This window comes from Drosophila virilis, chromosome X (assembly GCF_030788295.1).
Source record: "Drosophila virilis strain 15010-1051.87 chromosome X, Dvir_AGI_RSII-ME, whole genome shotgun sequence".
NCBI classification, from domain to species: Eukaryota; Metazoa; Arthropoda; class Insecta; order Diptera; family Drosophilidae; genus Drosophila; species Drosophila virilis.
Window position 1 is genome coordinate 284,164 of NC_091543.1, and position 24,824 is coordinate 308,987.

A 24,824-nucleotide genomic window follows, 5' to 3' on the forward strand; every position below is an offset into this window, starting at 1 on the left:
CCACATGGTCAATGAGAAGCCTGCATTTACCGTTACTAATAAGACTCAGCTCATATTACAGCCCATGTGGCTGGCATGCATATGCATGCAATGACGAGGGGGGGAAAGATACCCTCGCCAGTGTTGCCAGCCTGGGCAATGTAAACTGAGACCATGACGAGAATAGGCCACGAATGGAAAAGAAAGAAGACCAAGAAGGAGACTGCGTGAGCTATGCACATGACACCAATGACCAACTGACTGACTGACTGACTGACTGAGCAAAGACTAAGAATAGAAAAAGCAATCAGACGTAACAGAGAGAGATAGATAGCGAGAGAGAGAGAGAGAGAGAGAGGGAGAGAGAGAGAGAGAGGGAGAGAGAGAGAGAGAAAGAGAGAGAGAGAGAGATAATAAAAAGGGGGAGAAATAATGGAAAAAGTGCAACTTGAGTCTCGCTTTCGCTCTCGTTCGAATTGGAGTTGTTGTTGTTGGGGGAGGGGGAGGATGGAGTGAGTGTGCAGAACAAAAGGCGACGAGTATCAGAGCCTGAGCTGACGACTTATCGGGTACAGTTATTTTTTTATATTTGCTTCATATTTTCATATTTTTTTTGCTTTCCTTTTTTTGTTTCGTTATCTTGACTATGGCAACGCCTTTGGCCGCATTTAGTGGTCTATGCAAGGTCTGTTTGTCAGTCCGCTCTGTTGCTTGTTATTTGGCCTTGGAGTAACCGTTTCGGAGAACGAGAGCCGCGACAAAATGCAGCCCCCTTCCCGTACCCACCACCGTCTGTCGACAGCAGTCTGGAGTCTCAGGCCCAGACACAGGCACAGACGCAGACACAGACCCACGCACTTGTCTATCTTTTCTGTTTGGCTGCATTTTGCAATTCTCGCCGGCCCATGAATGCGGCCTTGGAGCGGTTTGAATGGCAGCGTCATCGCCGTCATCATCAATGTGCGTGTGTGTACGTGTGTGTGCGCGTATGCGTATGTGTGTGTGCTCTGCAAGTGCGTAGAATTTGCTAGAACTTCTTATATCCATACGCATGGGCTGCCTGCATTGTGTGTGTGTCTTCGTGTGTGTTTGTGTGTACCTATTGCTGACTCATCGTCTGCAGTGTATGGCAAAGACACTATACCGACGGCTCAGGTCTCGGTCCGAGTCTCGGTTTCTGCCCTGCTTCCCTACTCCGGCTGTCTTCGCAGTCGTCCCCTTTGCTGCCCTGCCCTTCAATTGAAGCCAGTTGATAGTTTATTATTGTTTATTGTCTCTCAAGGCCAGCGGAAGTGTTGATGGCTTTGCAAAGGGACTCGTCTAATTACTCACTAACACACTCGCACACACACATACACGCACACACACCCACATACATACGAAAAAAGAATGATGGCAGCGACCGACTTCTGTCATTTTGATTAACTGTAAATAACAGCTCAATTTCGCTGGCAGCGCTGCGACTGCGAAAGTGACCGAGAAGATGAACAGAAAGGGAAAGAGAAGGAGATAGGAGAGCGAGTGAAGCCTTACGCAGGCTTCCGCTGTGACTTGTGGCTTCAGTTTTACTGTTACATTTTTTCTTTCATTTGGCTTTTTTTTGCCCCTCATTTCTTGTTGCTGCTGTCGTCGATGTTGTTGTTGTTCCTGGAAATCGGGCGCAGCGGGTCGCAGAACGCTTTGCCACGCTGTGCATATTGCGTTTGTGATTGCTTTTGCCTTTTGCTTTGTTGTAACTGAAGCTACAACACACACAAACACACAGAAATACACATAAAGAACCATAACAATAACAGCAACAACAGCAAAAACAATAACAAGAAATCAAGTTGTGCGCCGCCAACCTTGAATGTCGGGCACTTGCACACACTCTGACATGCACACACACACACAGACTTTCTAGTGCCCTCTACGCAGCAGCCACAGCCACAGCGACAGCCATTTACCTAGAATCATCCTATAAGCAGAGCGAAAGCCCCAACAGCAACAACAGCAACAACAGCACGTACGCTCTCTGTCTGTGTGCGTGTGCCAGTGTGCTTGTGTGTGTGTGTATGTGTGTTTGTGCTTTTGTGTATGTGTGTGTGCGTGCGTGTGTGTGTCTGTGTCTGTGTCTGTCTGTTGCGTCTGGCCCAACTATGTCCCGCTGGCCCGCTCTTTATGCTAGGCATGCTTCGCCTGCAATTTTCATTCAGGTTTTCCCATCTCCACGACTTCGTCGCCGGTGGCTCTGGCGAATAGGCGAATGGCGGACGGAGGGGCGGACGGGTGGGTGCCGGGCATGTGGTACAGGAATGTAGAAAAATGTGTTAGTGGAGTAGTTGCCATTACGTCACCTTTGCGCAAAAGTGTGCGCGCGTGTGTGTGTGTGTGTGTGTGTATGAGTGTGCGAGTGTCTGCGTGTGCATCTGTGCGCGTCTGGATGCGTATGCCTTTATGCATGCATACACACATGCGACATACCACATGCATGCATGCATGCATACATGTACATGTGCATGTGTGTGTGTATACCGGTCTATGTTGGCTGCAGTTCGCGTTCAGGGTCTCGGGCTTTGGGGTCTCGGTCGCCCCAACTAACACATGCTCATATTGTAGACAGGCGGGATTTGTCGGTGCCGTGTTTGGCTGTCAGGCCCGACGACCGTTTGACTTAATGCTCTATTTCCCCCCCCCTCGTCTCATCTCTTATATAGCAATTGCCCGAGCATAATCCCATTTCTATTTCCAGTGCATTTGCCGCTAGCATTGAAAAAGCGAAAGTTCCGCATCATTTGCTGGGGACATGCACATGCACACACACGCACACATGAATATGAGTGTGGGTGTGCAGGCATTTAGCTTAGTTTTTGGCACTTGTCTTAACGCTTACCTGTTAACGGTAAATTCAAATGTTTTGTCCGGAGTCCTGAGTTTGCTTTTGCGGCTGAGGTACTTAAAGATCTTCTAGCTACACACATATGTATATGTATGTGTGCATGTATTTGTATACATTTATATATTTCACTGATTTTTAAAACGTACGCAAGTCCTGAGGTGTGTTGCGGTGCACAAGTTAAACAATTTGCTGTTGAGATTGCGATCAACACCAAAATAAACAAAATAAAACACAAAGAAAAACAACAATATGTGGTAAAAAAAAAAAAGGTTAAAACATAAAACGCAACGGAACGCACAACAATAAACTACGTCCTGCTCCAATCGGGATATAACTCAAAACTGAATGCAATGCTCTTCTTCTTCTTCCTCTTCTTGCTGCACTTCGAGCTGCTGCCGCACGACGTTTGAACGCTGCGACGCTGAATACTAAACTGCAGGCATTGTCCAAGCCAAAGCACCGACGCCCCGATCGCAAGTGCGCAAAAGATCCTCCGTCGCGCAGCACCAGCAGCAGCAACAGCAGCAGCAGAAAAAGGCAACGAAGGCAACACGAAAACTACACGAACGACACGAAAACAACACGAACGCACGAGCGACAGCCGAACGGTTGTTGTTGTTGCTGTAGTTGGGCTACTGTGTGTGGAAACGACTTCCTGCATATCGACTACCCCGCCTACCCCACCCCACCCCGCCTCATCGAGCTATGTCCATTGTCGCCCTTTGCCAAAATGTGTGTGCCTTACAAAGCGCTTGAGAAATGCTGCTCTTACTAAATGCTAAATACACAACACACACAATGCATTAATATACTCGCACAAACACACACATAGACACTCAAAATACGCCTGTGTCGCCAGCGAAGGGCACCGGTGACTCAAAGTGCTAATGATCAAGCGCTGGAAGTGGAACAGCAGATGAGGCAGCGACTGCGACGGCGGCTGAGACTGCGACTGTTACTGTTACTGTTACTGGGTCTGGAACTGTGACTGCTGCAACTGCTACTGGAACTGGGACGAAGAGCGCACGAGAAGGGCAAACGCATGCGTGCTCGCTCGCACAACAGCACCATCGCCTGCTTAGTTTGATGCAGAAAATTGGCACAGAAAAAAAAGTGAAAAAAAAAAAAAATAAAGCTGAGAGAGCGCAAATGGGGAGTTGAACTGACGTTCAAGTTGTGCTCGCTTCAGTTGAGACGAGACGTTGAGAGCAGAGGACCAGATGTAGGCTGCGATCAGATGCATTGCGCTCCCTGCTTCGCTGCTTTGTTCAGCCAGCCGCCTCTCTCTCTCTCTCTCTCTCTCTCTCTCTCTCTCTCTCTCTCTCTCTATCTATATATCTCTCTCTATATATATCTCTCTCTATATATATGTCTCTCTATATATATCTCTCTCTTTCTCTCTCTCTCTCTGTTTCAAACTTGCTCTCCCGCATTGTATGAGTCAAATGTCCTTCTCTTGTGCATGCGGGCGGGCTGTTGGGGAAAGGGGTAGACTGCAGCCTGCCAAATGTACGAAAGAGCTACACACACATACACGAACACACAGTTGTGCGCGTGTGTGCGTGCCAATGCGGCACTTCCTTGAACAGGCTACGAATGCAATTGCAGCTTTCGAGCACATTCTCTGCTCCTTCTGTCTGTCTCTTTGGGCCCAATTTCGGGCAACCTCTGCATAGAATTAAGACGTACCTGGAAGCTGCGGCTGAAGCTGGACCTCGAGCTGTAGCTGAAGCTGGAGCTGGAACTGATGTTGCAACTGCAGCTGTAGCCGTAGAATGCGGCCTCTTGTAGTCGACTAATTTATTTTTTCACATGGCGCGACATTTGCGAACTTTAAATAGCTGCAGCTTCTTCTTCTGCTTCCACTTTACACAAAATTCAATATGAAAAAATTCGTATTCTTTACGCTGTCTTTCTCAGCAGTTCTTGAGATCCTTGAAGCTTCAGGACTCGTTTAATCAGTTTGATTTTGAATTATTTGCACACTTTTTAAGTAATTGATAAAAATTGTTTTATTTTTTTTTTGGTTTTTGTTGTTAATGAACTTAAAAAAAAAATCAAAACAAAACAAAGGAAAAGGCGCAATTGTTGAGCTTTTGATCCTTGCACTTGTTGCACTTGACGCACGTTCTCTATCTAGGCTCTGTCTGTCTATGACTGATCCGCATTCGCATCCGCAATTGATGCTACTGCTGCTGCTGCTGCTGGGGCGGCTGAACTTTTCCAGCGGCTAACAGTGAAATTCGATTTGAATTTGAAATTGTGCGTTTTGGCTGAACTAACTTTAGTAACTGAACCGATCGAATTAAAAAGCTCAACTGAGTTCCGAAAAATGCAGTTAAATGTGTTCATATTGCTGTGTGTGTGCCCCTGCTGCTGCTTCTGCTGCTGCCGCCGTCGCCACCGTGTGCGTGTATGTGCTGTGTGAGTGTGTGTGCGTGCTGCCCAATTGAATCAGAGAATTCCCTGACATTTTATGTGTGTGTCTGTGTGTGCATATATACCGCCTGTGTTTGCTCTTTTTTATTTTTTTTAAATACAACTTTTTTACAGACATGCACACACACACCACACACACACTCATATATATACATATTTCCTTCATTTTTTGGGCTTGCGATTTGCCATTGGAGTGCAGCGACGCGAACGTCGTCGTCGACGTCAACGGCAACGGCAACGTCAACGTCAGCCCGAAACCGAAGCACGACGATCAGCGACGCGTCACTGCAGTCGCCATCGCCCGTCAACTGTCGACCGTCGCCGTCGGCGCACATTACAGCAGAAGGCAGCGCAGTCGCCAAAAATTTGCTGCGCAGGGCAGCGCCAGCGCATGCGGTTTTTTCTCTCCCCGTTTTTCTTTTGACATAAGCAAAAAGCAAAAAAAAAAAAAAAAAAAAAATAAAGCGAAATAAAAATAAAATTAAGCGAGAGAGCAAACGAAAATGCTTTTCTGCTGCTTTCTGGCCTTTTTCTTTCACTTAAATTAATTTTTCCCTGCCAGAAATTGGGCAAAATGTTAACGCAAAATGTTAATTATACAATTACAAAAATTAGGGGCCGCTGCCTGACGGGCACACGCACACAGACAAAAAGTTGCTATGCATTGTTGACAATTATTTGCATGTATTGTTATTGTCGAGGAACAGTTGCAGCTAAAAATGTTTGCTTTTGCTCTGCGGCGAATTGAGTTCATTGCAGATTCGTCGCTACAACAACAAGAACAACAACAGCAACAGCAACAACAAGAAAGCGGCGCACTTGCAGCGTTGCACGACTTTCACTGTGTTGGTGTGTGTGCAGCAGCGCCCCATAAACGCCAAAGACGTGCGTATGTGTGTGAAAGAGACATGGCATATGTATGTGTACATACATATGTATATATGTGAATATATACAAACATAGAATACAACGATCAACGGGCATATCAAAGCGTTTATCAGCTTCGTTTTCGGCTTTCGTTTTTCGTTCGTATTCTGTGTGTTTTTTTTTATTTCTTTTTTTTGAGGTTGTTGAAATCGCCGCCAATTGAAAGTTGTAGCCCACATTTTGTTCGCATTTTACAAAGCCCACCAAATTCTTTGGCCCTGTTTTCGGCTTGCGTACATACATATGTGCATATACAAACATATATAGATATATATGTATATATATATAGATATATATATATAGATATATACTGCGTGCATTTGTGTGTGTGTATGCACTCGCAATTTGCAGTTTCTGAATTTCTGCTGATGTCGATTGGCGATTGCGGATTGGTTATCGCATCGCAGCACACTGTACTTGTGTGCGTGTGTGTGAGTGTGTGTGTGTGGGTTTAGAGCCTAACCTAATTCGAGGCCTAAAATAATTTGAAATTGAATTTACCTTTACCCACCTCCCGCAAGTGCATCATGTGATTTTTTTGAATTTGGCTTTGTCCCTCGCCCCACTGCTTCCACAAGCCGCTTAGCGCTCAGTGTGACCCTGTCTGGAACTAGTTGCGGATTGCAAATGTATCTTGCGATTGGTTTGGTTTTTTTTGTGCCATTTTTGCTGATTTTTTTTATTTATATAATATTTTCTTGAATGCAACTGAGGCTATCCCGTCTTTGTACTTATTGTGTGTTGTCTGTTTGCTGAACTCAATTTTTTTGTTGTTTTTTTTCGTTTCAGTCATGTTGTTTTCATGCGTGGCGATTTAATTTTTTAATTGTGCTTGTCTCGCACTTGCGTTGCCAATTTTTTCAGAATACGCATATTTTTTCTGTTTTCTTTAACGTTTTTTACGCTTTTTTTATTGCGCTGTTTGCCATGGCTTTTTGGCACTTGTTTTGACCTTTTGTATTTGGCTGCGCCGGTCTTGGGAGATGCCGCCAGCGGCTTGAATGAAATCTGGCCACTTTTTTGGACTGCACTCAACACTTTTTCGATATTTATATTTCTTTTAAATACAGCTCATGCCAGATATACCGACTCGTTGATCTTTTCAAGATCAGTGAAAACGACAGAGAAACTAAAAGCTCAAATTGAAATAGCCTTCGCTTTTCCCTTCCTATTTGAGAGTTACTCGGCTGATGAGCTATTAACATTAACCCATTGCGTGACCTCGTGAAAAAAAAAAAACTTCAACAACAACAACAATACAAATAACAATTACAATAACAATAGCAATAACAATAACAATAACAATAACAATAACAATGACAATGACAACAAACGCAATGATCGCAATGCGATCGCAATGAACCCGCTGCTGTTTGTTCTAATTGTTGTAGATTGCATTGGGTTACTGACACCGACGCACACACACACTCACACACACACATGCACACACAGATATATACTAAGTTCGCCTCTGAAGGCCTAATAAGCGCGCCGTCCATTGACCGTGCTGTGGCTCTCAAAAAGGCAAATAACAAGAGCCGCCGCTAAATGCGGCGTATACGTAATGTTTTTCAGCTCACGCTGTCGCCTCCGCCTCTGCTTGACTGTTGCTCTAGCTGGCTCTCCCTTTGCCTCCCTCTCTGTGCCTCTCTCCCGCTCTCTCTCGCGGATCGTATCAGCTCAGTTTGGGCATTAGATATACATTTGTTGTAGTTGTTTACAGTAGACACTCACAAGCATTGATAATCTTGCGAATAAAAACAGCCCAAAAACGTTGGAAAAGTTCAACGACTTGCCGCGCTATTCGTTTACGCTCCTGAATGAGTGCGTTCGAATAAAGCGAGTGGCTCACATTCTGCCTCTGCCTCTGCCTCTGCCTCAACCTCAGCCTGCACTCTGCACTCCCAGTTGCACCTAGTATTCGTCTCGTGACTAAGCGCGAGACACGACAATTGCGATCGTTCCCTTTACCCGCCTATTGGTGCTTACTTTCAGATGTTCTGGCTTCAAGATTAGCTCATCTACCCAAACTTCGGCTACTCCAATCGTTTCGGCAGCTATATGACCTCTAGGCATTTTCATTATCTTTGATTAATGTGGCAGAACAGAGGATAAGGAGTGCCTCCCAATGAAGGGGCAACGGGTGCGGCTGGATTTATTCATTTTCTTGCCCTATTCCACTGTCGACATTTCTTTTATTTTTTGCAAATGTAACATTTCATGCTAATGTGCAATATGTTGCCTGTCCGTTTTCCCATAAGAAATCACATTTTTCACATTTGCCATAAATGTTAAATTTGCAAAAAATGTGTGTATTCGCTCGAGTTCATGTTTTTTGCAATGAGTTGTCGAATTTCGTATCAATATTATGTAAAACATGCAAGTATCATTAGCATAAGCAGCGGATAAAGCAACGAAGGTAAGCGGTAACTTTAAATTATAACTTAAAATTTTATGAATTCCTCAGTTTTTATAATTGAAACATGGCCAAATTCCGAAAAGAGTCTATTCAATAAAGCCTCTACTTCGAGATCGTATTATTTAGCTTTTGGAAGCATCTAATCTAATCAAAAAGATCAGCTGTTTATTTAAAGAAGTGCGGTACTTTTTGCCATTCACATGATACAGACAACGAACACTTGTTAATGGAATCGCAAAATGTGCAGTTTGTAAGTTTAACATAAATATAAGTGAAGTGGAATCAGGCTATTAGAGAGATCAAAATTGTAGATACATTTTACGTTTACAGTTATCAGTTATTTATACTGATATCATATCAGTTTTCATACGAAAATATTAGTTATAATGTTTCACATAGCAAAATTCATAAAATAACGCAAATTCAAATGAGCTTTAGTTGCAGCCTAAAAATACTGACATGGTCGATAGTTTTTTTTTGTTGTCATTTAGAGCCAAATGTGTGGCGGCAAAAAATGTAATTGAATGTCACAAATATATCGATTGAATAAAGTTGCTCACTCCCTTCTACACTCCTGCTGGACAGGGAGAGGCGAAATTGTGAAAGAGAATATAAATTCAGTATTAGTCCAATTTCCAAGAAGGGAAGAGGTTGAAGAAAGGGAAAGGCAGAGTCATTCAGCTTATCCTCCGTGATTGCGAGAATGGTTTATCTCTATTACCTCTACAAACAGGTTGAATAAAATCTACCAGAAATTACTTAACCGGCAGAACATTCAAGGTCTGCAGCCAAGCCATTAAGCTAATCCGGGCCGTAGTTTCTCTTCCAAAAGTCTCTCCTGCTTTCTACATTTGTTAAGTGTTCGAATGCAGTGGAATAATATTTTAATTTTTATGCTAAAATGAGCTTAGATTCGAGCGTATTTAAAGAACCCTTAGATAAACATTAGTGCGGTATTTGTGTTCTCTTTGTTGTTAATTAAATTAACTATATCGCTGTTCATATAATCAATTTCCGGCTTATGCTTTGAATTTTGTTCAATCGCGGAATTTTTCACAATTTATTTAAAATATATTTAAAAAAATACCGCCCAAGAGAGATGTCTGTATATTAGAGATGTCCGTTAGGGTATTTTTGACTGTGGTAAGATTTCTTAATACTTTCGATAAGAGGAAACAATAAAATAATGTATTCATGAATATATATAGTTGCGGCTTTTATAGTCCGATATATTTGAAATATTGATAAAATTTTGCATGCTAAAGTGCACGATTCAACCTTAATGATGGATATCGTCCCATTATGGGGAAGGAGACGGCCAGAAAAGTGAAATCTATATATAAATATACTAGCGGGTATTGCCCGGCATTGCTTGTGGAAGGTTTTGTTCTAAACATTTTTAGGTATTACCTTTCCCATCTTGATCCCCGCATCCATTTACAAATATGTTTAAGGAGCATCGAATAAAAAGCAAGTGTTGGTATCGAAGAATAAATTCTCACAAATAGCTTTGAAAATGATTTTGAATCCGATCGGCTGGTAAGCAAAAACTTAAATACAAAGGTTTTCGGGATTTTTCCACACGTGCGGGAAATTTTTAAGATATAAAAAAAAAAAAAACAAGTTTCAAAATCCATATTTATAGATAATATAAAAATAGGAGGTTATATTGAAAGTAAGATAAATTCCTGCTGCGGTTGAAAAATAAGAATATATATTTCCACTTCCAAGTTTTAAGATGCTATAGCTCTTGAGATCGATCGGAAATGTCGCCTGGGGTCGCCATCCTATTCAAGAATTTATGTAGTAAATGTGGTATTTTCAGTGATACGGACATTAAAAAATGGGAAATGTCGTATTTCGAACTAGCGATATTTGTTTAAAGGATATATATGATATATTTTGATTCAAATTTTATGCATATTATACTGAAACCTGGGATTAAGAACTGAACTTTAGGGTAGGATGCAGATTCAAAGCGTACACCGCAGCGGTATATTCTTTGGACTTACATAATATGCACAATAAATCATTTTGGGATCAAGAACATCTAAGTTATATTCTTATTCCACTTTACGCATATTATATGAAAACCTGGTTTAAAGAACTAAACCTCAATGCAGGGTGCTGGTTCGAACCGAGAACCGAATCAGCGACAATTTCCTTGGGCTTACATTAAAAACACGGTGAACATTATGAGGACAACGTGTCATTTGGGGATAACGAATATATATCATTTACATGTATATCATATCTGGAATCAATTTTGGGATCTGATATATCCTAGCCTATGTTAGGACTTACATGTTTGTGTGGCCCGGTGAAAGACGCTTTCAGTTTCCGGTTGCAGATTGCACTTTGTTATCGTTGTTTTTCTTGTTCTCGTTCCCGTTTTCGTTTCCGTTCTCGTAACCTTCTCTCGTCGTCGTCGTTCTCTTGGTCGCCTTAGGTGCTGGAGCTGCACTCACTTTCGCTTTCGCTTGTGTGTGTGGGACTATTTGGAGTTTAGTTGAAATTCGCGGGTTTTGTTTTTGTTTTTGTCTCGGCTCGGCCCACTCAATCACTGGACCAGGCGCATTCGTTGTCTCCCTAGGGAAACCAGAATTAACTTCGATTTACAATTTAGACTCAATTAGATTGTTATTCAATTTAAATAATTATATTGCACATTTTTGTGGTTTGATAAGCATTTGTTGCTTGCAGGCGATTGTTTAAAATTCGCATAAACAAACACATTAAAAAAATTGTTAACTATTTTCGAGAATTCGCGATAAACAAACAAAAAAGTTCGTTTTGCAGAAATTCAATTTCTCCTTTTTTTTTTTTGTATTTTTATATATATATATTTTTTTATAATATTTTTTGTTGTTGTTTCTGGTCAATTGGGAATGTCCTTTGCTTGTTCTGTTTGTATATTTTTCTGAGTTGGTTTTTACTGTTGGTTGTTTTCAGTTGCGCGTCGCAACACGCGCACGTAACGAGCAACAAACAGCAACTAACGTTATTTTTAAAAACGGAACTCAATTGAAGTGAGCCAAGTAACGGCAAAGCAGCCGCCACAGGACGAGCCGGCAGCACCAGCAGCCGCCGCCGCCGTCGCAGCAGCACCAGCAGAAGTAGCAGCAGCAGCGTTGCGACAGCGCAGCGACAGCGGCTAAAGAGTCGCGCTCGTTGTAGTCGTCGTTGTGGTCGTTGTTGCTGTTGTTGTTATCGTTGTCGGCTTTGCCCATAGCTTAAGGACTAAGCGAGCGCACGAAGCCGACACGAAGCAACAGACTTCGTCGCACGAAGCTGCAAGACGATGCCGTGAAACGCTGCTGCTGCGGCGGCTGCTGTTGCTGCTGATGCTGTGCCCTCGGCTGAGGCAGCGCGCTGTCGGCGTCGTTCGACGGACGCGCGACAATGAAATAGAAAATTTAGCACACAATTGAAGCCATTATATACGTACACACACACACACACACACACACACACACACACACACACACACACACACACACACACACACTGATAGAGTGAAGACAGAGGGAAACGTCAGCAGCGACGTCTGGGTCCGCTAATCAGTGCGCCAAATGTTGTGCTATGATTTGGGTTCTGCACAAGCGAATGCTTCTATTGGGCCGCCGCGACTGCGACAGCGACGGTGACTGCGACAGCGACTGCGACGGTGGCCGGTATTTTATCTGCCGAGCGGAAAAGAAACGCAATAATTGCCGCCGCTGTCCGCTGCTGGCTGTGATGCCATCGAAATCATCCGCTAAACTATACACAAGAACTAAACACACTCATTACTCATTTCCATGGCATTGCCGCTGCCCGACCGCTGCCCGACCGCTGCCCGTCCGCTGCCCGCCCGCTGCCCGTCCGCTGCCCACCCGTGCTACCCTTTCGGCTGCCACCCTGCTTTGCGGCCTATGTCATGTGGTATAGTCGTAGTGCAGCGCAACAGCCGCCCTCTCGCCAGCTTCACCCCCTACCACCCTCTCTCCACCCCCTCCGCCACCCAAAAGCAACAACTAGCTTTATTTTATATTTTTTTTCTGCGTGCGGCGTTAAAAAAAGGCTGCGACTGCGACGGCAGCGGCAAAAGGAAAATCGCAAACAAAACAAAAAAGTAAAAACGAAAAATGCTAAAACCAAAAGCAGCAGCAACAACAACAACGCACAGAAACAAAAAAATAAAAGAGTGTGCGCGCATGTGTGTGTGTGTGTGTGTGTGTGTGTGTATGTGTGTGTGTGTTTGCATGTGTGTGAGCAAAAAAAGAAACCCGTAACCAACCCCGCTGCATGCTGCGTCCGCTGCTGCTGCGCCGTCAGCTGCTCTGCCGCAAATACACTCACACACACACACACACACACACACACACACACACACACACACATACACACACACACACACAATCAACCCCCGTGCGATGGCACGAAATTAAAAAAATAAAAAATAATAAAAACAACAACAACAAATTGTAAAGGGCAACAAAAAACAAAAAATAAAGAGAAAAATCCAAAATACAACTTAGTGCAGTAAGTGTGGGGCGCAGGCGGGGGTTGGTTGAGGTTGAGGTTGAACTGCCGCCCACTGGCGTCGAAAAGGGGAAATCGACGGGGCGACGCACAAAAATACCCAGCCGAAAAAACCAGCGAGTAGTGTGCGTGCGTGTGTGCGTGTGTTTGTGAATGTATTTATTTGCTTGTGTGCATGCACTCTATTTTTAATTTGAATTTGAATTTGTTGTTATTGTTTAAGGTCTGCGAAAGAAGATTAACTAGATAGATAGATGCCCCCTTTCTCTTTCCACTTTTTGCATCGAATGTTGGTAAGACAAGACGCATCAAAAATCAGTTAGTAAATCACAGCAACCACATTCGCATTCAGAATTCACATTACCATTCACGTTTACTTTTACATGGACATTCGCATTCCGAATCACATTCGAATTGAGAGTTCCCGTTACAGTTACAGTTACACTTACAGTTACAGTTAGCTTAACCGTTACAAGCGCGCGGACATGCACAAGCAACACGTCCTGGCCTGTCGGCCAGCCGTCCGATCATCCAAGCCAAATAACTGTTATTGTTGTTGTTGCGGCCGGCGAATGGCTGAGGCGAGCCGGCAAACAACAAAATGTGCAAAACACAAACAGAATGGAAACAAGAACAAGGAGAACGAAACTAAGCGAAGCGAAGGGCAACCCACAAATGAAGCGAGAATGACGACGACGAGACGACCACGACGTCTTAACAGTTACTAACTGCTCAAAGAAGCTGGCGATTTGGTTCGCCTTGGTGTTGGTCCCGTAGCTCCCGTTGCTCCCGCAGGTCCTGGCCCCGCCATAGCCGGTGGCCAGACTTGCAAAAAAAAAGAAAAAAAAAATAAACTCAGCCAGCCGGCAAAAGTCGCCGTGTGGCCTTCATTGCCGCGGCAACGTGAACGTCGACGTCTGCGCCGGCTGCGCTGCGAGCGTCCGGCACAGTAGGAGGTCAAAGTTGGAAGACGGCAACGGCAACGACAACTCTCTTGTTGCTTGAATCTATTCTTATAATTTAGTTTAGTGGTTATGGGCGCCAAATTGAACGGGCGTACAGCATCGACCCGCTCACAACACATACAGGCACTATTAAAGTGGGAGGGGGCGCCAGCAAGACATGTGTGTGTGTGTGTGTGTGTGTGTGTGTGTCTGTATACAAATGAGCGTAATAAAATCAAATGTTGATAGTGTGTAGATGTAAGCATTACCTTAACCTAACCGCCCAACCACACACAAGCACACACGTACACACAGGAGCAGAGCGCCAAATGAAGCAACAGCAAAATAGCAAAAAAGCAGGACACACGCACACAAACGAACGCAGCAGGGGCGGCAGGGGGCGGTGGGCAGGGCAGTGTCGGGACCGGCCAAGCACAGAAGCACAAAGAAATCTACTACACGCAATCTTCATTTTCAACGCCATCAAAGCCATTCCAATCATCATTATCGTCGCCATAATCATCAAGTAAAGTACCCACCAGTAGCGCCACGCTGCCGCCGCCGCCGCCGCCGCTGCTGCTGCTGCGAAATCGTCCCTGCTCGGGCGCCTCTCCTTTAAGTATGCTACGCGAACAGCTTCTTTCGCTCGCAGCGCTCTCTTCGCTTTACTCTTAGACGGCGCGGCGACTTCAAGATGCCAACAAGTGCGCCGACATTTTTTGCTGTGTGTGTGCGTGTGCGTGCGTTTGCGTGCGTGTGTGTATGTGGGAGAGCAAGGCCAAGAGACAGTGTAACACAATCGGCGCGACGTCGGGTCGCTGGTGTCTTCGTTTTAGTTTTGTTTAGCGCTCTGGGGAGACGTACTAGACAAAACGAATGGCTGCCTAGGGGTGGGGAGGGTAGTGTAAGAGAATGTTAGGGGGGAGGGGGGTAGATGCTGGCAAACGCTACAAATTATTTGAGCTGCATGCGGCGCACACGAGAAGGCTGTAAATACTTGTAGTTTGTTAGAGGTTTTTTTTGTTGTTATTGCAGCCAGTTTCATTGTGTCGAATACAAATCTTAGAAGTTATACATACACACACACACACACAAATATATATATATATATATATATATATATATATATATATACAGCTGCATGAAATTGAAGAAAGTGACGCAGGCAGCGTGCACTTCAAAAAAAAGAGTCCCGAAATTTGATAGAACTAAAAAAAATATGTTTTTGTTTTTCTCTTTGAAGTATCATAACTAGAAAAAATAAATCAAACATAATATTTTTATACAAATTATTTGCAACATATAAGGAGATATTTTCACTTTGCACTTTAAAAAACCAATAACAAAATAGTTTTGTTATGTTTTTGTTTTTAAAGTATCATAAATAGAAAAAATAACCCAAACATAATTTAATAAATATTATTTGCAATGTCTTAGCAGATATTTTCAATGTTTGGAACCACTTCTAAATTTGAAAAATTTCGAAATCTTTTCTTAATTTATTAAAAACTTTCGAATAATTGCATTGTGTTGAATAAGAGTCCTAAAAGTTGGATATATGTTATGCATATCTATAATATAGAGTCCCAATGTTGTTACAAATTTAAGTATCATAACTAAAAAAATAATTCAAACATAATATTTTTATAAATATAATTTGCTACGTCCTAGGAAATATTTTCCATATATTGGGTTTCTTTTCTTTACTTCTTTATTACCTAAGTAAAAATGTACGAATATTACAACTAGTTTTAAAATAGGCCAAATTGCACAGGCAACTTTTCGAAGGGGAATCGCGATATTTTAAAGCAATTTTTTTTTTTTATTTTTCTGTGTGTGGGTGCACATAATTTTGATTTACTCAGCGCACACACACACACACACACGTACACACACACACACACACACACACACACACACACACACACACACACACACACACACACACACACACACACACACACACACACACACACACACACACACACACACACACACACACACACACACACACACACACATGCACACATACACATATAAGTTCCAAGCATCCTCAGCACACTTGCATATATGTACATGTGTATTGTAAGTCTGTGCTTAGGGAGGCAGCAGGCGGTAGGCGGGCGGCGCCTTGATTTTGAATTTGTTTAACTTTTACTTTGCTCCGCTGGCTGCCTGGGGAAAACTTTTAGCATATTTTCTTAGACAGAGCAGCTCGAATGTGTTTTTACATACACACACACACGCACACGCACGCGCGCACACTCATAAGCTTGGCATTGATGTACGTAGGTATATATGTATGTACGCATGCACATCTTATGTAGATTATTCACCGTGTATAATTTTCCAGCTCGTAGTAATTAGCCAATAGGAATAGCTTTTGCATGTGTAGTGGTGGGCGTGTATCAACGGGGGGTGTGTGCTCCGCTTGTGTAGTGCGTGCGTCCATGTTTACGTGTGTTCGTGTGTGTGTGTGTGTGTGTGTGTGTGTGTGTGTGTGTGTGTGTGTGTGTGTGTGTGTGGCATGTTTGGTGTCATATCAAATTGAGACATAAGATCGCAACACGTCTGCGGTTTCCCAAAGCCTAAAATACTTTTTAAACCTCATTGAACATTGAAGTTCGAGGTCTCCATTTTGGGTGGGACTACGTCAATATGATGCCTTTGTCTTATATTTAGGAAGATGCTTCCGATGTTAAACAAACTATATTTTCAGCTTTGTTTTGGAGTTTCTGATGTAAATTTCGCAAAGCTTTCTAAAAATTAATTTGAAGCCAATCGAATAAATAATCAAACGCATGGATTTTCCGAAAAGTCAATATGTTACCAATATAAGAAGATATATATAAGAAGATATATACAAGATTCTCGGCTCATGCGGCTTTTGGCTGTACGTTGATTGATCACACATAAAAATAATTCTGTTGCCGCTGACAGCTGGGGTTTCTCGCTGATTGACCAGTCAGGTCAGACCGTCAGGCAGTGAGTCAGTCAGTCACTCAATCAGTTACTCAGTCATAACATAAAAAGTTATAATTCTCGGCTCTCGCGTTAATTGATCAATCAGTCAGTCCTTTAGTCAGCCAGTCAATCAGTCAGAGCTGTAGGGCAGGGTAGGGACGAGTACGTGTCATTATAAATTATGATTATTTCATTTTATTTTAATTTCTTTTGTGACTTCGCCATATTAATTAGTTCCATGCAGTATTTGCTTTTGGTTTTATATATATTTTTTTATTTATGTTAATAAATGGCGACTAATATATTTATATTTTTTCATTTTCCAGTTCTCTGCGTTCGCCGATTACCGTTATTGTTGCTGCTGAGTGTCTGCCCATTATTAATTATGATTCGGGGAGGAAAATGCAAATAAGAAATAGTAAAAAATAAAAAATATATGCATTGCAGTCTATTGAAAATTCATTTTTTAATTTCGTTCTATATATGCTTGCGTTTATATGAATTGATGCCAGTTGTGTGTGTGTGTCGATACGGATGAGCTGCGAGAGGGGGAGTTTGGGGAGGGGATGGGGGCAGGCGTCAAGTGGGCTGCAGTGCTGTGGGGTGGGGTGGGGCATGTGGACACGGCAAAGAGTAAGCCAAAAGTGTCAGCAGCGCTCATTTTACAGCTCCACCCACTTTTTTGTATTGCGTTGTTTTTCGGTTAATATATTACGCACATGTTTCTGGCTAGGAAGGGAAGGACGGCGGGTGGTGAGGGGCGGAGCTCGCGAGTGTGCGAAAAGCCTACACCTATCCCTGGGTGTGAGTGTGTGTGTATGTTCGCATACTTATGTACACGTTCCTACAACACATACGCATACCGACAAACACTAGCGAACCCACAAAGGGGCCGCGAACACACACACACAAGCAGATACACGCAGATACACACACACGCACACATTCACGCGCACGCATAGCCCATAAACGAGCCAAAATATTAACCAAACAGAGGAAAGCTCCAAAACGGATATCAACCCTAACTCCCCGCCAGTCCCCCCACCCACCGACCAACACACACACAACCCACCCACCCATGAAATGATGCGCAGCGGCTAAAAATATTTAAAAATGTGGAGGGCGACGCAGTTGTCGGCGGTTAGCTCCAAGCCCAGCCCCAGCCCCATCCAAACTGTGCGTATGTGTACCTTTTATTTGTAACTGGGCTGGAAAGCGGGAGTCGGGTGTAGCCGGTAACGGCAGCAACAGCTCGCACTCTTGGTTAATTGCCAAAAACAACTGCAAGGCAGAAGAAGGAGTAGGATTCGAAGTTGGGGCAAGGGGAGGCAAAGAGAGAGAGTAGTTGGCAGCAGGCGCAGGAGCCGATCCTCTGCTGAGCGCGCAGTTGACACACCTAATCGATAGTCCACAAGGGAATGTGAAAGCAATCAGTCTGAACCCAAAATTTCACTTTGTCTTTTAACATAAACCGAATCCGAAACAAACAAAAAACAGCTGAATCAAAGCCGGACCATACAAATTCGAGATCAATTGCTTGAATAAAGTTTTAAAAAGTTGTAAAAGCATAAGATTTATGCCAAATCTGGCTTTATGTATGTAAACTTAAAGAAAAGTTGCTGGTTCGAATTCTGAATCGAACAGCTCGTTCTTCATTGATGTGGAAAAGCAGGTTCACGAAATGAACTTAAAGATAAGTTGATGGTTCGAATCGTGAATTGAGTCAGCTACCTTCGTTTTGGGCCTTTTCTTCAGTCTTTGCTGCAACAGATCCGCTGCAGTTGAGTCTGGTTTCTGGCTAGTTGCAAGCCGGGCTTGTGACAAGCTCTGTGAGGCCTTAGCTCGCGGCTGCGCCTCAAATTTATTTCGGATGTGCGCTGCTTTCGCAACGGCAGCGCGGTGGCGCCACGGTTTGCGTCGCGTTGGCAGCGGCCAATTCATTTATTTTTTTTCGCTTTTTATTCTGCTTCTTCTCATGTGTAGCAAAAGTTATTCTAATTCGCATTTATGTTTAATTTGGTGGGAGCTTTTGCTTTCTGTCTCGCTTTGCCACGTGCTTTGCCACGCCAAATTCGTAACCCCAGCGAAAACCGAAGCCCATACCGAAGCTGCCCGCGGCGGGTTGTGGGAGGGGTAGAGGGGTATTGTTGTTATGTGCCCCACGCTCCTCCGCCCCGCCCAGAACTTTTCCGTTTTTGTGCGCCTCTTTTTTAATGGGGTGCTTTATGACAAACTTTCAACTCGCGCCACTCGGCACATGTATGCGTGCGTGTATGTGTGTGTGAGTGCTTAAAAAAAAGTAGAAGTAGCCCTGAACGGTGTGATGTGTGTGCGAGTGTGTGTGTAAGTGTGGAGGTAGTAATGTCGCGTTTACAATGGGGAAGGAAGGATCCACGCAATTTCTAACGCAGCCCACTAATGCTGAACGTGTGTGTGTGGGCGTATGAGCTTGTGTGCTCACACAAACATATATAAACCCTCGCCACCTCCACCCCACGCTCATGTAAAGTGTGTCTGTGTGTGTGCGCGTGTCTGCGGAGTAATTTTTTAACTAATTTTCTATACAAATTTTTAGCATGTTGCTGGGGTCATGTGTGTGTGTGTGTGTGCACATACTTACACCCATACACAAATATATATGATATATATATATATATATATATATATATATATATATACATATATATATAAATATATATAGATATAACTGTGCGCACATTTCTTGACTGCCAACAAGTATGGTAAATAAATATTTATGTATGCATGTCTTCTGCATGTGTGTGTTGGCATGCGTGTGTGCTCCAGCTCGGAGTTTTGACTGTACAAGTTGTCTATAGGCTTTAGGTTTTTGACGACGATATTCACCATATTATCACATTCTTATTATTTTTATATAAAAGTCTCTTCCCTTAGCCACCGGCTTAAATTGATCAGCCATTTCAAACTTGACGCGGGCAACGCCGGATAAATATTTGTAGTCATGTCTTTGATCAGATTGCCAAACGTAAGAGTTGCACGCCATGAAGGGGTTTTGTGGAAAATACATGTCAAATATTTAGAAATACATCAAAGCGTATTTCTGGCCGACTATTCCTAAAAAAGCTCCATAATATAGTGGTTCGATTTGGTCAGATAGCAAAAGGGAAAGTCTTGTAACGATAGCGTTTAAAATAAGCGACTAGAGACTTCTTGCGCAACAACGACTCATTTGTTGGAGTTTTGGAATGTTATCTTCTATCAGCTACACATTTCAAGAGGCAATTTATGATACCCTTTGCAAGGGCATCGAAATAAAATTATAAAAAAACACTTGGGCACTCGGATTCTTTTGTCTGTGAAACGTGCTCATTCGATTTCTGTTGACGTTAGCAAACACTGTTTTTAGGCAAACGCAGGCACACATACACACACAGGCACACATGCAGCATATTTGTTGGGGGCATGCAACGATGTTAGGAACGGTTGAATTATAGACCATATCTAGCTTTCGCTCCGGCAATGGCAAGTCATGTTGTTGTTATGACGATTTGGCAGCATGATATTTATTTTGATTTCAGAACGAGCCTAGGGAATGGGGTCCAGGGTCCGGGGCTGGGCAAGGGACAAGGGACAAGGCCAGGATCGGTCAGTCATTGTGATTTCCATTGTTTGCAGCTGTCACAGATAGAGTCTGCCTGTGTGTGTGTGTGTGTGTAAAATTAACATTTCATTTGGCTGCGTTTTTTCGCTTCATCAATAAATTTGCCAACCCCAAGCACACAAATATTTTCACATTTTTTGTATATTTAAAAAAAAAATTTTATGTATCCATTCTTCTGCAATAAAAAACCATTACATAGGCAAATATAAATTTTGTCGACCCGTGTGTGCTGGCCTGTGTGTGTATGTGTGTGTGCCTGTCAAAACATTGCCGCAAAAAAAGTTTGCCATTATAATTACAATATAAAAAGCATGTGACGTTCAAATATTTTTCGCTATTATTCATGAGGTTTCTCCTCATTTATAAAAAAATCCATTTCGATTGTCGCGTAAATAATTTCACATTGTCCCCAACAATCAGGAGCGAGTAGACAGTTTGTCTGCATGTGTGTCTGTATGTGTGTGTGTGTGTGTGTGTGTGTGTGTGTGTGTGTGTATGTGTGTGTGTGTGTATGTGTGTGTGTATGTGTGTCTGTATGTATGTGTGTATGTATGTGTGTATGTATGTGTGTGTGCATGTGTGTGTGTATGTGTGTATAGGGGGGAGCCATAAATTAAGTGCAATATGTGTATAGAAATAATTTTTTTTTAGTCAGAATAGCTTCCTATATTGACTTGTACTTGTTAAACTAGGCACCAGTGTTGCATAACTAATTAATTATTTATTGACGCTGACTTATCGATAACATTGCTCGATAGTTTTTTTTATCGAACTTCTATATACAACGAAGAAATTCTGTCTTCCTCGCTCAAACTTAGTTATTAGCATACTAGTGTTCATTAAGCTAGGCACCAGGATTGCGTAACTAATTGAATAACTATTAATGCTGGCCTATCGAATAATCGAACGTCTTTATAGAAACTTAATTCTTGGCATACACCTGGGTCATAAGAAAAAACATACAGCCAGACATACATACATATGTATGTATGTATGTATGTATGTGTGTATGAATATGTGTATGTATGTATGTATGTATATATATATCTGCTGCGACAAGTTGGGGCTGGAGTCCGTCGACGGAAGCGTGGCGATGCGCGGTGCGGGTTGACTGAGGCAGAATGCCATTTTACACAACATGTCGTGCTCGTAAAAAATAATATAACTACATACATGCGCGATTACTACCCATTTAAAGCGCAGCTTCCCTTTGCGAACCTCCGCGCGACTGTAGTGAAAGTTTGGCAAGCAGCGCTGTCGCAGCCGCAGCCGCAGTCGCAGCCGCTGTCTCTGTCCTCACGCCAATCCTCCAATGCCAAAGCCTCCCCCCCCCCCATTCCCGGCCCCAACTCCCTCGCACTAGGCTAACTGCTTTTCCACGCATAAGCGCAATTCTAAAAAATTAATGTCGCTTTCGTAATTTCAACACACAAAAACTCGCGACAAAGCAGCGCTGCTTACAGCGGCAGCGGGCAGCGACTGAATGTCTTAGTTAGCAAAAAGCATTGCAGCCCGTTAGGGGCGAATAAGGGGGTAAGCAAAAGTGAAGTAAAGCAACGGGAAAGCACAAGCAGCAGCAACAGAAGCAACGGCATGCGTGACAGCGCGACAGCGCAGTCAATGCCAACGCTGACGTCGACGGCGACGCCGAGGACGACACTCACTTAAAAATTCGAATGTTATAGAAAAATGAGCAAAGCACAAAAAAGCGAAGCAGCCCAGGAAAAAAACGAACTCAAATTACATAAAATGAAAAGTTCTCGTTACGCGGCGCAGTTGTTACGCCCCCCACCCCCCTCCCAGACCCGCCCCCCTCCTCCTCAAACTGGCTTCCCTAGCAAATGCCGTTGTTGTTGTTGTTGACGCTGTTGCTGCTTCTAATGCTCATCTCTTTCTAACTCGGTAATGTCGACAGAGCATCCTCGGCGCTTCGTTTGTGTGTGTGTGTGTGTGAGTGGGGGTGTGTGTATGTGTGTGTGTGTGTGTTTGTGTGTGTATGTGTGTGTGTGTGTGTGTGCGTGTGTGGGTGTCCCGCTCTCAGCACCCGTTCTTTAGGCACCGCGCGACTGATTACTACTTTTATTGCTAGCAAATATCGTACTTTCTCTTCAAGGTGGGCGACGGCTTGTACTCTCTGTGTGAGTGTGTGTGTGTGTGCTTAGCTTTTTTGTCAGCTGTGGGAGCGGTAGGGGGGTGGGTAGGGGTGTCTGTTGTAACTTGCGCGGAAACAAGGTTTTTATTTCAACATTTCTTTCTATACTTTTGCACTTCGTTCGTCTGTCCCGCAACATTTTTGCTTTAGATTTTGCTGCGCGAAATTTTTTCGAGGGTGGTTTATATTCACGTGTGCGCGCGTGTGTGTTTGTGTGTGTGTGTGTGTGTGTGTGTGTGTGTGTGTGTGTGTGTGTGTGTGTGTGTGTGTGTGTGTGCGTGCCTGTGAGTGTGTGTATGTGTGTTGCGACTTGGCTGCGGCAAAGCCAGATGAGGCTGACTGAGGCAGACGTCGTGCGTTGTAGTTGTATTTTTTCAATTTTTGACGGAGACGCTGACGTCGATGCCGCAGTTGCCGCTGCTTCTAGGTAGCAGGGACCACCCACACGCACACTTACACAGCCGAATCTTCATCTTCGTTTGCAGCTCTAAAGTTTTTTATTTTTCATTTTTAACTACGTGTTCGTAGTTACAAAAATCTCATACATATTATGTTTTTATGGCGGCTGCTTTTTGAGTGTGCGTGTGTGCGGGTGAGCGTGTGGGTGCGTGTGTGTGTTGTAAATTGTTGTGCCGCCTGTTGTAAGGCAAAGCGGCGGGCGGATAAGCGGAATCGTAGTGGAAAAAATGTGCTTTTTAGACGGAATGACAACGACAACGCCAGACTCAACACACACCCATTCAAGGCAAACAAAGCGTACACGGTGAGAAATATTGTGGGGCACTTTAGATTAACGTAGTGCAATTACGTATGAAGTATGAAATACTATGAAACAAGCTTGTCAGACAGGCTATAAAATTCCTCCACTGGGTCTCTCTTTATCCTATCCATTTAACACTTTTATATGTAGTATACATTTCTTTTCTTTATTAATAACTTAATTATTAAATTAATAAATAACTCTGTAAATTTAATTGCCTCGCCTTAAGGCCAGGCTCGTGAACCCGGTTTTCCATAGAGTGAACCAATCTTCGGTTCGAAATTTGGTTTTCATATTTTTGACATTTTTTAATATGAAAAAATACTTTAATATAAATTGAAGATCGCATATCGACATATTTATTAAATTTAATGCCTAATTCCACTGTCAATATTTCTTAGATTTTTTGCGTATGTAACATTATTTTCTAATATGAAAAATGCTGTCTGTACGTTTTCCCATAAGAAATGACATTGTTCACATTTGCAAAAAAAAAGCAACATTTGCTAAAAACGCTGGTATTCGCGCCTACTTCAAGGTCGATCAGGTGTGTATTTCAAGAAGCATGTTACCGAATCGCAGAATGTGAAGTTTGCAAATGTAACATAGTTTGAACACAGTGGAATCTGGCTATTAGTTGATTTTTCGTTTCGTTTTTTCTAAGTCAGCCCACCTTCTCTCCATCATTTCGCGCAGTGTAGCTTCGCCGATTACGATGAAACTCATGCCGGCCACTAAGTACGGGTACTACTCGCACACATAAAAAACATTCAAAGAGCAGCAAAAAAAAAAAAAAAAAACAAAAACAGAAAAAAAACCGACAACTTCAGTAAGTTTAGAAAATAAAAAGCATATACAACCCTGTGCTGAGGGTTGCAATATTTCTTTTGCATTGCTTTAGACTGCTGCGCTGTCGGCGTCAACGCCGACGCCGACGGCGACGGCGACGACGAAGGCGACGTCGACCAGCTACAACCAACAGGCTCTCTGGTATTAGTTGATGTTTTGTTGTTATTGCTTTCGTTGTTGTTGTTGTAAGTAGATGCTCGAGGGGGGGGGGGGGGGGGGGGGTAATATACATATGCATATTGCGTACGTGTGTGTGGCATCCTTTTATATTTAAAAATTTTCATTTCAATGTCGGTAGTTCGCGGCGGCAGTTGGCCTGGAGGGTGGTTATTCTCTGTAACATGCCCCA

At 43.2% G+C, this 24,824-nt stretch overlaps 1 protein-coding gene across 5 annotated transcripts in view; it reads right to left on the reverse strand.

Annotated features, from left to right (window-relative positions):
- Positions 1-24,824, reverse strand: part of br (broad-complex core protein) — a 110,864-nt gene that overhangs the window by 53,545 nt on the left and 32,495 nt on the right. For all 5 annotated transcript variants that reach the window (XM_032433349.2, XM_032433350.2, XM_032433346.2 and 2 more), the window contains exon 2: positions 10,947-11,231. The gene's annotated coding sequence lies outside the window, so the exon portion shown is untranslated. The remainder of the gene's footprint in view (positions 1-10,946; positions 11,232-24,824) is intronic.